Here is a 13,735-nt window from a genome sequence, read left to right on the forward strand (position 1 = left end):
AATTCTAGCAACCCATAATTTATGATTCCCTTTGTGTAAGGGCCCCTTTACACTTTGGAAAATTAAATTAACATTTGGATTTGATTTTAAGAAAATGTGTTTGAAAACCTCTCTCCAAAAGCATAATTAGGACTCAGTCTGAGAGTTATATCCTGACCCCCACACCATTTGGAAATATAACTGTGATACCTGCCAACTTCATTATGCTCATAGGTTAAAATGGGAATGATTGCTCTCTTGATCTACGTTGGTAAGTGATCTGGACAAAAGCTGATAATTGCTCAGGTATGGTGGCACAGGTCTGTGATCCCAGCCCCTCAGAAAGCTGATGCAGGAGGATCTTAAGTTTGAGGCCAGCCTCAGCAACTTAGTGAGAACCTGTTTCCAAATAAAATATAAGAAGGACTGGGGATGTTGTTCAGTGGTAGAGTGCCCCTGGGTTCAATCCCCAAAACTGCCAATTTTTTTTTTTTTTTAAATACTGATAATTCTTTGTTAAAAAAAAAAAAAAAAGAATAAATAGCCATGGGATGATTCTCCCCTGAGTCAAAGGTAAACCCATTAGTACACAGAATTTTGAAATCTCTTTTGGTTGTTCATATTCCCCCCCGCCCCATAACTCTGAGCTTCATCTCTGTTAAAAGAGTTGAGACAGAAGAATAACAATTCGGCATATATTCTCTACTGTCATCTTGAGTTCCTGCAGGGAGGTAGAGATTAGAACAGAAAACGAGTCAGCCAGAGACACTTTCAAACTCAGCGCAGCCAATTTCTGGTTGTATAATCTTGAGATTCTTAGCAACCTCTCAAAGCCTGAGGTTATTCCTGTTAAACATGGGGATCATAGATGTAACTGCTTCACATGACTATCATGGGATCTTATGGGGTAATGTGCAGTACATCCAGCATAGTGCATTATACACAGTAACAATAGGTGTTTAATTAATAGTAGGTATTGTTCCCACATTATTATACTGAGTACTATTCAAACAAATGATATTCTGGCACTCAAAAAGAGTGTGTGCAGCAAGGTAGTGTCACCCTGAAAGACCTGATGCGAGATCTACAGTGTCCTGAGTGTCAGAGGCGGGAGAAAAACAAGTAGGAGAAGCTGCTGCCTGCCAGGGGCTCTTGGGATGAGCAGGCACTCTCCAGGAAGAATCACGACTTGCCCTCCTCCGGGAGCCTCAGGGATCTGTGGGAGGTTTGAGGGGGCTGACTCAAGGATTTAGAAATTCATCAGGAAAGAGACAAAGAAAGAAACCAAAGCCCCCTGAAAGAACTCAAGATCTTTGTGTTCAGGAAATAGGTCGTGAGCATGGAAACCACAAATACCCCTCTGACTGATCCTGAGATGCTTTCACTGTGAACACAGTAAACCCCAAACTGAGTTCTTCTCCAGGTTCCAGAACTTTGAAGGCAATAGAACAGAATTCAAAGAGCACTGGTTAGCAATTCCAGGTCACATGAGATTTCAGATGAAAAAAAAAAAAAAAAAAAAAAAATAGAACCAGATTTCTGTTCATGTATGTGTGTGTAGGTTTGCTCCCCTGGTTCTTCAAGGCCTTGCTCAATGCGTCTTCCTCCATGAGTTCCCAGAGGTTTGACTCTTATTCCTGACCCACAAGTTCCTGTAATGCTGGCAGGTGACCCGTCTGTAGTTCTGATAAGTAGAATTGTGATTTCTGAATCTATTTTTTTCACACCTCCACGGTGGATTCCCTGAGAAGTCTGATGCCACCCCAGCTACCTGGCACTCAAGTGTAGGACAGTGAGTGGTTCCTTAGTATGTGCTCCTTTTAGCACACGGAAAGATCACGTAAAACACGTAAACAAACCCAAAAAGAAATGTTGTGAAGATTGTGCCAAGCCATCGTGGTGTTTTCTTCTGTTCCAAGGTAAAGCTAACTTTGGGCGTCGCGGAGGAAGGGGGCCCATCTGGTCCTGTGACATTTTTCTGGAAATATCATCAAAATGGAGTGAGAAATGTGCTACAAACTGAACAATCATGATCCCCTCTCACATCTGAAAGGAAGATTGCGAGAGAGTAATGAACATAAATCAAGTCTGGGCTTGTCCTGCCCAGATTGAGGCAAAACAGGTTTTGCTTTTAAAAAACATCTGCCATAAGGGGATTTAAATTGAGTACTCCTGTTTTTAGAAAAATCTCTATTTCCTTACAGGATGTCGGCTTTGATCACTAATCCCTGGAAAATGTCTTACAAGCTTCTCCAATTGGCAGCAGTACTTGGGAGTGGGCGTGGGCAGGTGTGGGGAAAGAGGTGGGAGGGGGCAATTCTTTCTTAAACTGATGCGTTATTTTAAAATAGAAAGACAACTTCCAGAGGCTCTTGGCTCTCACGGTACCCTCGTGACGTTTCCAGCAGCATGGCCCAGGGACACCTTTAGAAAATGTTTCTTCCGCGGGTCAGCACTTTCCTGCCCGCCCCTCTCCCTGGCCAATGGCATTAGTGTGCGTTTGTCAATACCGAATTACATTTGCCGCAGAGCCGCTGAGGAGAGGGAAGCACATCGTGTTGCATTTTCCTTGCCTCTCAAACTGGAGTCCTGCTTCTCCCCAGCTTTGTGCTGTCAGCAAAACATAACGCGTTTACAATCGGTCTCTTGATCTAAGGTAATTACCTCCAGGAGAAATAGCGCGGGTGAGAACCTAACAAGAGAAGCAGGTGCCGTCGCGCGGTGGGCTGCTGTCCTGAAAGTGTATCAGACTTGTCAAATTGGTTCAAATTAAATTGACACGGTGCTCTTCCGGGCATCACCACGTTATTATACATCTTGGAACCCTTTTGGGCAGTAAATGCCTTCGGAGTTAAGAAGAAACGTGCAAAGGAAACGGGCGCAGAGGAGCCAGCGTCAAGGACAGCGAGGGTCTCCAGGAGGACACGTTAAGGCTGGCTATGAGAACGTGGAAGGTTATATTATTACTGGAGCTCTGTTTTGGTCTTCTCTCAGCACTTTCTAGTTCCTGCCACTGTGACAGAGGTGTCCCCAGGCCTTAGCAATGAGGCCTACAAACCATTTTTTTTCCCTGCCTCTGGCTTCATTTATTTATTTACTATAACATTTATGAGCACTGTCCAGGGAAGCTGCTGGTTCCAGCAGCATTGGCCTCAGCCTGAAGGGAGGCAGGGGAATTCTAATCCTAGCCGTTCCCCCCCAATGGCCTGGTGACCTTGGCCAAGTCACTTAACCTCAACACACTGGGGCTGTCGTTTATAACCAAGCAGGGGAGTGAATGAGGCCCGGATCACCTCGCTGGGGTGTCAGGAGGAATAACTAATTAATGATTGTAAAGCACTTTGCAAACAGAAAGTGCTGTACAAAATGCTTAATATTAATAATAAAATGCATTCACTGCAAGCCTCTAGGCGTATGTACAGAAATAACGACAGCAATTAAAGTAACACGCTAACAAAACTCATTAACCCCCAAACCTCCTTCTGACTGTATGTGGCTGTTGTAGCTTCATTGCTTTCTTAAAGCTTCCAGGTGACTCAGAGAGAAGGCTTCTTGGAGGGCACTGCAGCTGGACTCCATCTCACTTTCTAAAGAGATGACTGTGTCATCTGTACTGAGAACCAGTGTCCCTAAAGCCCCCATCTCCACCCAGCCTTTCTTGCCATTTCGCTATATAGACAATCTGCTTCTCTTTGTTTTAAATACCCATTGTCTATACTATGATGTATCTTAAATGACTTAGTTTGCTTTGTGTTGCTATAACAAACATCCTTAGGCTGGGTGCTTTATAAAGAAATGAGGCTTATTTAGCTTATAGTTCTGGTAGCTCAGAAGTCCCAATAGCACTTTCCTGGGGTCTGGTGAGGCCCTCTGGCTACATCACGGCATGGCAGATAAGCAGCTTTGTGCATAAGGAGCGCACATGCCTGAAAGTGAGAACTAAGAAAGCTCAGCTCACTTTTATCAGAACATGTTTTGTGGTTACTAAGTTCACTGAGCCCTGGCCCAGTGAGAAGGAATTCACCCCTTCTGAAGGTGATACCTTCATGACCTACTTACCTTCCACTAGACCCCACCTCTTCAAGATCCACCATCTCAATACTGTTAGAGTTTGAGACCATACTTCTAGCACATGAATCTTTGGGGGCCAAATCATTTCTAAACCACAATGATGGTTCTTCTCCTTCATAGTCTTTATCTCCTTCCATGAGTTTGTGACTTTTCTCTGCCTGGATGGTAAGCTCTTTGAGGGCAGAGTTTCCCTGGTGTTTCAGCCTGCTCACTCCTACAGGAGGGCAGTACAATGGTGAGCATTTTGTGGTCCAGGGACGGAAAAGCAGGCACAGATGCTTCACTCTTTCCAGCAAATTGACGAGATAAAGGGGTAGGGTGCTATTTCAAATGGGCTGCACATATTGGGATTTTCTTGTCCCCAGCAAGCTGGAAGACTGCCAAGAAGCCTGGCAAGGGGAGAAAGTTGGGATATTGTGGGGAAGGTGTATGAGGGAATAAAGGGCTTTGGACTTAGTTGTTTAGAAGATCCACCATCGTGAAACCAGGAAGTGGGGGCTGGAGAGGATGAAAAGAAAAGAGAGATTGAGGAAGTAACATCAGGAGAAAGGGAGGGGATTTATGTGATGTTCTTTGAGTAAGAAGAATCAGGAACAAGACTGGATGTGCACTGCATGGTTGTGTGTGGGTCACAGCTTAAGGGGTTGAGGTTGGAATGAAATGCACAGCTGGAGGTCTCTGTTATTGAGGGAAACACCAAGGACTTTGTGAAGGCAGCCTAGGCCCCTTGTCAAAGTTTAATCTGTCTTTTCATTCTGTACTTATGAATGGTTAATTTGAAACAAACAACCTCACCTTCCTTCCTTCCTCCTCTTCTTAATAAAATGCCATTTTGCTTTTTGTTTCTCTTTAACTGTTAAATTTCATATCTCACCTTGTCCAGAGTACTGGCTTATGTTAGGATTTTTGTGCTGCAATAGCATATTTTGCAGAAAATAAAAGTTGTATGCAAACCATATTCCTGGGGCATTGTAAGACAAAGTTTAATCTGATTTTACCCTGAGTATGATATTGTAATACAGGGTTGTGATAGGAAACTTTAGATGGATAACCCAAGTTGTTTTTATAAAATCATGACCCCTATATACTACAAGGACCCTACTACAAATAATACATCCAAATGGTTTCCATTAAATATTGTATAAAGCCACTAAGCAAATAAGAAAAAATCAGACATTGGATTTCATTTGATTATTTATAGAGATACCCTGGAAAGGAGCTTCTTGGCAGAAAGGCAGGACCTTGAGTCTTAGAGGATTTTGTCAAGCTGCTCCTGGGTGAGGTGGGGAAGGCCTTACTGTAAGGTCAAAGATTGGAGAGGAGGATTTTGCTGTGAAAAGATTGGAGCCAGGTAGGGTCTGGTGCCTCTCAGCACAAAAGGCTGCTTAGGGGGGAGAAGGAGGGAACGAAGAGGAAAGAGGAAGGTGGGGGCAGAGGCTAACTGAACACAGATCCAGTGCTGAGTGACACCAAATATCCATAGGAAGATGCAGTAGAACTCAGGGGAGTAAAGTAAGAAGCATGCTACGGGGTCCAGAGGTCCAGCCCAGCAGAGACGTACTGTGAAGGATGGATGCTCTTGATTTTTGGCAGTTGCTCTACAGATGATTCCCTCCCACAGAGAGCAGAGAATGATTGTAAGCAAGCAATTTGGGAGATTACAGGTCTGGATAAGACTTTAAGAAAAAAAAAAATCCTAAAATTACAAGAAAAATGTCAAGAAATGATATTGAGGGAGCACAATCCTCTATTTCACATCCAAATCAAAAACTCTCTGACTAAGAAATTGATATTATGCCTCAGAGACTCTTCCCTGAAGGCTGGGAATGGCTTTCAGGGAAGAAGTAAGAAGGGAACATTTGTGCACATTGCAGGATCCAAATCTACCACCAATTCATGGTGTCACCTTGAGCAAGTCATTTCATGTAGGTCAGCCTGCTCATCCATTAAGCAGAGCTTTTGAGTTAGACTGTCAGTGAAGTACTTTCTACCTCTGATATCCAATGAACTTTGCTATGTTGAGTTTCTAAAAGAGGTTTTAGACACACATTCCATGGCTAAGCAGAATACTTAGGCAATATTGCCATTTCATTGGAGCTATTAAGAGTATCAAGATGTGTGCAATTTTAGGGTTTCTTTCCAATGTTTGGGAGTGGTCATCTGTCAAAAGCCATTCATCGATTTCTGCATTTCCAGATCTTTGGTCAGTGGTGAAAAGGTGATGGTGCCCCTGCTCTTGATGAGCTTAGAGACCAGTTGGAGAGGCACATTAACACATGAAAAATGACAAACATAAGAGATGTCACTAGACCCTGGGCTCATTGTTAAATGAGAGCTACAGACCAAAAGTGCTTTAAGCTTAATAATGATGAACTTCCAGTGCACTTAATGGCCAAAGGCAAAGGGGTTGTATGAGCTGGCTCTTGGAAAATAAAAATTCTGTTCTTCCATTATTCATCCTACTAAACAACCACACCCACACACACATACCCCTCCACACATACATACAAAGCTCTTAACACAAAGGACCCTTACTGAACTTCTATTGATTATTAGTAGACACAATGAAGAGGTACCAGAGTGAAATCTTATGGGTTATAATCTGGGAGAACTCACCTAAGATTAAGTATTCATAAGATGGAATAACAACCACCAAGCCTGGGGCTTAGAGTCTTAGGTCTTAATCTTCAGTGTCTCATTTACTGGCACTCTGAATTTGGAAAAGCTTCTATACTGATTGAGTATAGGATATTAGATCCTAGGATCTCTCACTACATTCTAGAAGATGATGATCATAAGTTGCAAGTTGGAGACTGTGTAGAAAAGTCAGGCTCCAACATGAAAACCCTGAGTGAAAAGAGATCATTGGAAGAGGTAAAAAATGGCTTCAACAAAGGTAGCTGTTGGGTGTTCAGGACAGGGATTGCTGGCTTACTCCACAATTAGGCCAGAGTTGGCCTTTCTGAAATGTTCCTTCTGCTCTTATATAAATCTAGAGTATCTTCATCTTTGTGCATTCTACTTTTTCAGTAAACACATTTCATCAGCAACTATAATTACACTGTGCATAAGTGCTAGGCATAATGATGACCATATAATTCATGGCCCAAGCCAGAAAACAATTGAGAGTACAAAGGATAACACCACAATAACAATAATGGACAACAGTTGCCAAGGCCTGTCCTGGGGAACTGGACATATAATTTCCCTATACATAAAATATCACCCATTCTCCTCAACACATCATCAACTCTTCCTCTTTCAAATTAGGAAGCTGTACCCATGTACCCTCACCAGACACTGCAGATTTTATTTAAATGAACACATAAAGCAATCCATATAAAATGCTACCTTTTACACAATAAGGAGTTCCTAGGAAACAAAGACTGCTAAATATCAAGAAATGGAAAGTTTAAGTTATTTGCAAAAAGGTAGCTACAGGACATGTTCACATATGGAAAGAGAATGTGTGTATACACAAACTCACCTTCTTGCAAGAATGTAAAATTAGGTGATTCTAAAGCATGGTCTTTGTTCATGTGTGTATAGGTGGGTATATGCATATGAGAGTGTGACTCTCTGTGCATGCCTAAGCAAATATGGTTTTGGATTACAAAACGAAGGAAAGGGAGAGAGGAAAGCACTGCCGAGGAGGGGTAGAGAGGAGAGTTGGGAACGCATACGTAATTTAAGCTTATATCCTAACAAATGCAAAACAGGAAGGAAACAGCATTTTAAAGAGGCCAGAAGATAGCATCAACTCATTAGTGGTTCCATTACAGTGTACATCGGTTTGCTTTCTCTCCTATTACAAAAAAAAAAAAAAAAAAAAAGTGATATATGTGCATGTGGGTATGGAGGAAGTAAATTAAATAAACACAGCTCAAGTTATTTTAGGATATTCTGAAGATTAACTCTCATCCTTGAAGGTAGTGGCAAGAATTATGAAATGTCTCAGTGTTTGAAATTAGCTATTGGGCCAGGCATGGTGGCACATGCCTGTAATCCCAGGAAGCTGAGGCAGGAGGATCACAAATTCAAAGAAAGAACTGGGGATTTGACTCAGTGATTGAGTGCCCCTGGGTTCAATAATCCCTGGTACTACCCTGTCCATATATATATATATATATATATATGTGTGTGTGTGTGTGTGTGTGTGTGTGTGTGTGTATATATTTATACATATATATATGTTTGTGTGCATGTGTATACACACACATTTATATATAGTGTGCTTGTATAAATATGTAAAAACAAATCCTATCCATATATGCAACTACAATGCACCAACAAAATAATGTGGAGAAAAAAAAGAAATTCGCTATTGCACTTTAAATATAATTGGATTCCCAAAGTACCCCTTCAGTAGGTCAGGAATGGGAGAGGGTCACCCATGAAAGGAATGTAGGGCTTCCTGCCAGTTGGATGGGATGATGGGAGAATCTATGCTGCTGACACAGCACGGCTGTCAATGATCAGAGAACTTTGTTTCCATTTGGAAATGATTAAGGTCTTATTGCTCCTGTCTTAGATATGAACGACTTGAAATGCATCTGTTTGATGTAACTAAAGTTGAATGACAACTCTATGCATGTAGTTAGCAAAGTTCATTGAGAAGGAGAGAAGAGTTCCAAATTTCAGGAAAGTTGAACCATGAGAATTGAACACTTTGATTGAATTTGATAGCTCTTAATGGGAAACTGTGCTGAACTGGCAAGAAAAAAAAAAAAAAAAAAAAGGAGAGAGAATGAGATTTAGTAGAAAGAATCAAACTCAAATTTAGTTTAAAAAAAAAACCTCAGAATTAATCTTGCCCATTTTATGCAGTTAATAGTAGAAATTATTTTACGTGAAGAAAGACAATGCCAGAAATAGCAGGGTGAAATTTCAGAGGTGGAATTAGAAGAGGGTAATGGAGGAAGCTAATTTTCTTTTCTGCTCCAAAATATTCCCAGAAATCATTCTTAGAGTCTATTTGATTCTTCTTTATGAATGATGAGGCAGGGTTTCCTAGGGAGAATTTCTGAGTGCAGCAAATGAGCCATGCTGTCTGAGAGTCAATGTGGATGGACGGGAAGAAGAGAAAGGCCCCAGGCCCTGCCCAGAGAGGACAGCTGGAGTTATGGGTCCTGGAAAGACTCAGGTCAGCCAAGGAAAAGAAAAACATAGAATGAGGAGATTAGGACTACAGATAAATGTTGGCCATCTCCTAGGAGTGCCAGGGTTTATCCTTGACAAGGGCACTGGGGCACTGCTGAACGTGTAGCTCTTAGTGATAATGGCCTGAGTGCTATATCATGGCTGCCATACACAAGGTACCTGGGGCTGGCAACAGGCATCTCTTAGGTCTTTTGGCCTAGTTCTCTTCCCCATTTCCCAGCAGGTTTGATTTTCTTTTTAAACTTAATATCTTTAATTGAGACATTCATTCCCCAGTTTGCAGCAGCTACCACGAACCTGGTATTGGCCCTGGTAGCTGTGTCTGATAATAACCATGATTCCTCGATGTACAGTCACTGTCCGATTCTGGCTATGTGCAGTAAGGCCTCTCTGGCTTGTCTGTTCAGAATGCCCTGCAGAACTCTTCTCCCATTTCATCCATGATGATTTCTGAGAAGCGGGAAGGGCAAAGGCCCAGAGTGATTCACCGAAGGTGCATATGGTATTCATTCTGCAGAGAACAAATATGGAACAGGAGAAAAAGCGACAGTCGCACCATTTGCATTTGGTATGTAAATTCAAGATACATATTGATTTACATGTATAATTTAGTAACCAAAAGAAAAAAAAAAAAAGAAAGAAAAAAGAAACCCAGATAGCTAAGTAAACATGAATACCCACCCCAAGCTAAAGGCTGGGCTCGCGGTGGTGTTTGTAAATGGCACTGTGTGGCAGCACATCTCGGCATGCAAATGTGTACAAACTTAAAACTGTTGCTAGGTTAAACAACACCTTTCCCAGGAAGCACAATCGGCTTAGCAGCTTGTGCCATATGCAGTGGTCTCCAGGGCAGAAGGCCCTTTTCTTCCCTCTTAGTGAGGGCAGGAAGAGGAATCCTCCCTCTGCTTTCCTGAATGAGATCTACCTTCCTGCTGGTGCAACCTAGATGTATTAACACTTTTTCCTTTGGTTGTCTCCATGCATGGGGCCCTTGAGCAAGTATTTCCTCACAACCTTCAGGTAGAGACTTAAGTGCCTTCGCTGGCACCATCCTCATCCAAATTTATTTCCTATTCTCATCAATCTTACCCACATACACTCAGTCCCTGAAATAACACCCTGCCCACCCCTACCACGGGAAAATTCCTCACTGTCCTCTGTATAAATTTTCTCACCACTGTGGTTTGGTTAATCTGATATCATCCAGGAGAATGCCTTTTCCTCACCCATCAAAGTCCAACTCATGTCTCAGGCTCAACTTGGACTTGATGCCTTGATGAAGCATTTACAGAAACTGCTCATTTCTTCTTTCCTGTACAGACCTGGATTCTTGTGTCTCCAGTCTTCCTCATATACAGTTGCATGAGGTTCCACAATGATTTCCCAAGTGTGGCTCTTGGTTCCTTGACCAAGCAGAATGTTCCCTGAGGGCAAGGATTCCATCCCCTCTACCATATGCTATTTTTGGCTACAGAATGGACACAGTGTTGGTGTTAGCACAGAGAGCTATATTTTAGTGGAAAAAAAAATCCTGATTTTCCTTTCTTTTGCACCATGTCATGATTTAAGGTCTGCAATAGGACACATTAATCGTGACCATAGTTAAAAATGGGTTAACAGGAATGCAGAGTACAAAAAAAATACAGTAAGGGAAGGATTCAGGACATTCCTTCTATTCCCACTTTGCTATGCTGCTTTTGATGAAGAACAGTGACATATACATATCATAATCCAGGGCTTTTGAGCACTAACACTGTCAATGCTTTGGGCAGGATAATTTATTGTTATGTGGGAGTGGCTCTACATTAATGGAGAATGCTTAGAAGCATCCCTGGTCTCTTTACTAGATGACAATAGCTCCCCCTATCCCCATGCCTCTAATCTGCAGTTGTGACAGCCAAAAATATCTCCAGTCATTGCCAAATGTTCCTGGGGGCCAAAATCTGTATTACTTCCCCCATCCACTCCTATTGAGATAAATTGCTCAAATGATGCTCTAAAATTCTTAAAATATTTGCATCTTTACAATGGGTGGAAAAACCCCTTATGATAATTTAATATGATTAGGAAAATCCTGCCTTTTCCATATTGTTTCTTACTTATTTTAACAATATTTATAAAGCACATATTACGTCCTTAATTCTTACTGTTTTAAGTGTTCTACAAATTTCAATTATTAAGCCCATAAAGTAGGTATTATAAATGGGGAACTAAGGTTCAGAAAGATTAAGAAATTTATCCAAGGTCATAGAGCTAATAAGTGGCAGAACGAGGATCCAAACCTAGCTGCTCTGGTTCTGAAGTCTGTGTTTTTGATTAATGTGCTTTTCACAAAGGCAAAAGTTGGTCTTCTCAGGAGTAATTATCTCAAATTGAACAGATTCTACTTTGTTGCAGAATTTCACCAATTCAACTGTGCCTAATTTGGGTCTTATTACAACCCATATTATTTGTTTTAGATATCCGCAACTTTCTCTCTTATTAACAACTTGTTCCTCATTGAGTCCTTTCTCGTGGCTGGGACTTGCACATATGGCTTCACTAGATGCCAGGATATAGAGGGCTGTGCATTAGAGATCTTTGGCATACTTCAGAGTCTGTGGGAAATATTTGGTCTGTCATAGCTGAATTAATCCCTCAGTTCTCTGTGCCCATGGGAAAAGCTCTAAACTGATTGCTGTTTTGTGTTTTCAGCTGTTTTATATTGTCAGGCTATTCCCCAGCTCAGAATCTCTAGTGGGTCTTTACTTCCAGCTGTACTGAATCTAAGCTCCTTTGACAAGATGTCAAGACCTTTCATTATCCCACTATTCTCCACATGGTCCATCTGCTCCATACGGGTCAGCATCCTCACTTCCCATTCCGACTTTCACACGTCAGGTATTCCACCTGTTCTTTTTGAGCTTGGCACAAGTTCAACAACTTCCATGAATTTGCCCCATCATTGAAACCTTCAGCTTAAATCTTCTGATCTCCTTTAGTCTCTGCTTTTTTGTGTCATCAAGTCCACTCATGAGGATAAACTCTTATATTCTGCATCAGTTTACAAGTTTTATACTCATCTTCTCAACTAAATTGTATAGGCCTTGAAGGAAAGAGCTGTTATTCTTGTGCCTCTCTACCTGCTTCTAGGCACAGGGCAGGAACTCAGTGAACATGTCGATGCCTTGATAATTCTTCATTAGCCCTCGCCCTCTGTGTTAGTGTCCTCTAAGGACAACTTAGAGTAGGAAAGTTTATTTTGGGCTCATGGTTTCAGAGATTCAGTGTATAGATAGCTGATTTCATTATTCTGGGCCAAAGGTGAGATGGTGCTTTATGGTTAAAGGGCTGAAGAGAAAAACTTCATGGCTGAAGGGCCCAGCAGAGAAAAGCTGCTCATTTCATGGTAACCAGAAAGCAGAGAGAGAGAGAGAGAGAGAGAGAGAGAGACACACACACACACACACACACACACACACACACAGAGAGAGAGAAAGAGAGAGAGAGAGAGAGAGAGAGAGAGAGAGAGAGAGAGAGAGAGAGAGAGAGAGAGAGAGAGAGGGAGTAGGGGCAACAAAGTAGATGTGCTCTTCCAGGGCTTGCCCCCAGTGACCCACCTCTTCCAGCCATGCCCACTGGCCTATAGTTACAACCCAGTCAGTTCATTCAAACTAGGATATATTGATAAGGTTATAGCTCTCACACTCCACCCACTTCCTCTCAGAATATTTCTTCTCATAACTATCAGTGGTTAGCTCTAGGACACCAATTCATAGTCTACCAGAGCAGTTCCTAAGAGAAACTTGAAGCAGAGAGCCATGTTCAATCAGCATGATGCAAATGCTTACCTAGAAGGAGTAAAATACAACATATTCATACTTGTAAGAAACACCAATAGTGGGCACCAGTAGATTGGTATTGCTATGGATCATATTGAGTGGCCATCAGAAACAACTGCGATGTAAGAGTGAGGAAGATTTAGGTATCTGCTAGGCTTCAAACACTAGAAGATACAAGTGAGAGAAATATAGATTAAATTAAAAAAAAGTTTTACACTGGAATGTTTACCTTGATGATGATGACGGTAATATTTCAGTGTCCATAATATTGACAGTGGTCAGTGATTTTGGTCATAACATACATTAACATCTGTAGAAACAGGGGTATCACCCCTGATCAATAAAATTGTTGGAGGCTAAAACAGCTAACAGGAGTTACTTAAGTAAATGCCAAGCTTTCTTAAAATATTTTAAGACTTCCTGCTTGCCCTTTAAGACAGTTTAGTTATAGAAGTTACATGATGCAGGTGAGAGAAACCCTAAATGCTTCAATACACTGGAGTTAATAACATAGAAATGAATTATTCATGGAAATTTTTAATATGACACTGATTCTCCTTTTCTACAACAATTGTCAACCAGAAAACCCCAAAATTTTTTTGAGTGCTTTTTGTGGCAGGCATGATGAGAGACATCACTTTTTATAAAGGTCTTAGTAATTACAAATTTCATTTTATAAAAATTGACAGATGGAAATTTTTGTT

Source organism: Sciurus vulgaris (genome assembly GCF_902686455.1).
Source record: "Sciurus vulgaris genome assembly, chromosome: 13".
NCBI lineage: Eukaryota > Metazoa > Chordata > Mammalia > Rodentia > Sciuridae > Sciurus > Sciurus vulgaris.